The following is a 3,988-nucleotide window of genomic DNA, read 5'->3' on the forward strand; positions in this document are numbered from 1 at the left end:
CAGGGCCCGCCCCTGCGTGCTTCGCGCCCTCCGATTGGTCGGCTCCGACCCGGCACGGCCCCCCGTGAGCCCATCCCCGACCCCACTCTTAAAGGGACCGCGACTGGTTCAGGAGCCCCAGCTCTCTGTTCCGAAAGCATGAGGACTTGAGCCCGGATAACTCAATGCAGGATAAGTCTAGGGTGCCAGTTGACCTGGACAAAGCTCTGGGGTCCTGGGGAGGCCGCACGCTGAAGTCCTAGGCTTAGAGTCCGACCTTGCCCCTGGCTGGGGTTGCCAGATTTAGCCGATTTAACAATGTCCACCTCCATTTGAAAAATAACCCTAGTTCCCGGAAATTTGTGCTTTGTGGAAATAAAGCTGACCACAAGACAGAAGTACAAGACTGCGCTAAATATGCAAGATGCTTGGCCGTCCAACCCCGTACCCGCAAGAGGAGAGAGATCTAGAATGGGCAGAGGGCGAGTCCCACTGGGCTTCTAAACCCCACCTTGGAGACCTGGCTCCACTTCTGAGGCTTCCTTTGCCTCCTGCAAAACAAAGACAAGCACAGTGTATAAAGTGGACGCCAGCAGATCCTATCCGTAAGTGGGCATCACTTCAGGCAGGGCTGTTGTTTGAAACACCCACTTGCCCCGCTTCAGGACTGAGCTCAGGACCTTTGCACTGAGCTGCATCTCCAGCCTTTTTTTTTTGGACATGGGCTTGCTAAATTGCCCAGGTTGGGCTGGAACTTGTGATCCTCCTGCCTCAGCCTCCTAGAGTGCTGGAATCACAAGTCTGTGCCACTGTGCTTGACTTTGGGTGTGGATTTCCTAGCTGAGGCGGTTCCTACGGAGATTCCCACACCTTGTGCTCTGCCCCAGGCCTCTTACACCCCTCCACCTTGCAGACAGCAACAAAGCCTCCAACCCCTGCAAGAGAAGGGCCTGGAGCCTCTGACCCTCAGGCAGGAGGAAATGAGCCAGGGACTCTGGGATGTGTAATCTCGGGGAAGTCCCTTGTTGCCTGGGGCTTCACTCTGCTCCCGGAGACCAGACCGTCTGGTTTTATTGCTGTTGTTATGTTTACTGGGGATAGAACCCAGGGAACTCACACTGAGCTACAACCCCAGCTCTTTCCTTATTTCTTACTGTGAGACAGGATCTCTGGGCTCAGATTTGTGATCTTCCTGCCTCAGCCTCCCAGAGTGTCCCACATGCCTCCCAGAGTGCACCACATGCTTCTTGTGTCCCCTGGAGGTTCACAGTTTCACAGGAAAAATCTGCAGGGTCCCACTGCCAGATCATTCAGAGTGGTCTCCACCCCTGGCCATGATGATTGGTCCAGGGTGATAGACATGTGATCCAGGCCAAACCAATGGTACTCACACTGCCTCAGTGGTGGTGGTGGTGGTGAGCCAGCAGAGAGCACAGCCAGCCAGAGGAAAGGGTCAAAGAAGCCCTGGATCCAGCTGTACCTGCAGCTATCTCCTTTCCTGGACAGGGAAGCCAAGGTGGCATTGCCCCGGGATCTAGATGCTGCCGAGGGAAGAGCAGTACCTGCACATGGACACGCGGGCCTCGCTATGGGGAAGAGTCCCCCAGGTCTGTGAGTGTGGGTTTTTGGAGCCACCCTGCCAGGGAGGCCATATCCCCCGCAGGTGAAGGAGGCAGAAATCAGCATGAGCATGGTGCCTTTGGGGAGGGAGGGTCCTTAGTCATTTATTAAAACTGATGTGAAAATGTGCATAACAAAAATTAACTGGTTAAAGGAGACAGCTCAGTGGCATTCAGTACATCCATAATGAAATCAATCTATTGACTCACAGGCTTACTCTTATATTCCGGGCTGCTCAGGAGGATCACAAGTTCAAGGCCAGCCTCAACTGCACAGCCAGACCTTGTCTTAAAACTTAAAAAATAAAAAGGATGCCAGGCATGGCGGTACACACCTGTAATCCCAGCACTCGGGAGGCTGAGGCAGGAGGATCACGGTGAGTTCAAGGCAGCCTGAGCTACAAAGTGAGCGCGAGGCCAGCCTGAGCTGCATAGTGAGACACTGTCCCAAAAAAGGCAAAAATAAATAAATAAATAAAAATAAAAAGTGTTCGGAATGCAGTTCAGTAGTAGAGAGCCCCTGGGTTTAATGCCCAATAGCGCAATAAATTAAAAAAAAAAATAGCAGTTCTATCTAGTTCTCAAACTTTGGAGGCAGGGTTTTGAGGGGATTGAGACAGGGTCTCACTGTGTAATTCAGGCTGGCCGTGAACTCACTATGGAGCCCAGGCTGGCCTGGAACTTGTGGCGATCCTCCTGCCTCAGCCTCCCCAGTCCTGGGATTATAGGTGTGCACCACCACACCTCACACAGTTCCAAGACACTTTTTATCACCTCAGAAGGAGATCCTGTACCCGCGAGCAGTCCTTTGCAGTCCCCCCTGCCCCCTGCCCTGGGAACCAGCAGGCTATTTTGTGTCTTTGGGCTTGCCCTTTCTGGACATATCCGGTGAGTGGAACCAAACGTGTGATCCCATGTGCCTGACGTCTTCTGCGACCCCCTGTCTCCGGGGCCCCGTGTCCACACTGTCGCCTGCACTGGGCCCTCCGCCCTCTTCCCGGCTTTGTCCAGACAGACCGCATTGTTTGTCGGCCCAGCCGCACAGACCTGGGGCTGTCCCCACCTTTTGGCTACTGGGCCTCCCCAGGCGTGTCTGTGGCTGGGGACCCGAGAGGTGCGGAGCAGGGACAGTGAGTCAGAGGGCGGAAAGGGGAACTTGGGGGCCAGGACTGGGCTGTGGCCACTGTCACCAGCTCCTGATGGTTTTACCTCCCAACCGCGTCTGGAATCCACCACTTCTCCATCTCTGCCGCACTTCCCGGTCCCGGCCGCCATTGTGTCCTGCTGGGTCATCAGCAAGACGTCCCAGCCCCGGCACCTGTCCTCCGTGGACATCCGGGACACCAGTGAGGCAGCGCTCCTGCTCAGAGCCTCGCCTCGCCTCCTCACTGCTGGAGGACAGGCCCAGGCTCTGGCCACCCTCGACCCTCTGTCCACTCAGAGTTAGCCACTTGTCCCCCTGCCATTCCCAGAATGCACTGCACTGCGGACCTTTGCATGTCTGTGAGCGTCTGTGACGGTTTCTTCCTGGACCCTCCCTTCCCTGGTGTCGCCCTCACCGAATAAAGCCCACATTTGGCATCCCTCCTCTTCCAGGAAGGCCAGGACCCCCGCCCCGCCACGCATCTCCCCAGTCACACCTCCATTAGTATTTTTTTTTTTTTTTTTTTGGTTTTTCTCCGGTACCGGGAACCGAACTCACGACCTTGCGCTTGCCAGGTAGGCACTTTGCCGCTGAGCTAAATCCCCAGCCCCACACCTCCATTAGTATTTAGTGAGCACCACTTCGTCCCAGCACTGGAGAGACAGGCTGGGAAGACAGTCTCGGGTATGTTCACAGCGGTATTATTCTCTAGGAGTAAGTACTAAAAGGGAAGAGGCTTTGGTGCTAGACCTGGATTCAGATCCCAACTCCCAACCCGAGCAGCTGTGTGACCTGGGGCAGTCACTTCACCTCTCTGAGCCTTGCTTTCCTCATCTGGAAAACCAGGATGGGAAGGGTTGTTGGAAGGACTCAGGGAGCTTTGTGTCCCTTCCTAACTTGTCACTCTCTGTGGAGCGGTTCCCTACCTGGGGCCTGACTCCTGTCATATCTGTCGCATTCACGGTTGTCTCCAGCCCCGAGAGACACAAACAGGACCGTCGCCAATCTGGTGTCAGATATGAGGCCAGAGGGGACCTTGAGGCGACACATTGCAAGGCAGCTCTACCAGTGTTGTTTGGCCATTGTCAAGTGGCTGAAAGCTGCCCCAGCTCTGCCCACCTAACCCTAGTCCAGCAGGGGATCAGGAGAAACGGGATTGCAGTCTAGATTTCTGAAGAAGCTGGGCATGGCGGCACCAGCACTCAGGAGGCTGAGGCAGGAGGATCACATGAGTCTGAGCCAGCCT

Source organism: Chinchilla lanigera, unplaced genomic scaffold, assembly GCF_000276665.1.
Source record: "Chinchilla lanigera isolate Chin_1 unplaced genomic scaffold, ChiLan1.0 scaffold00081, whole genome shotgun sequence".
In the NCBI taxonomy this organism is placed as follows: Eukaryota; Metazoa; Chordata; class Mammalia; order Rodentia; family Chinchillidae; genus Chinchilla; species Chinchilla lanigera.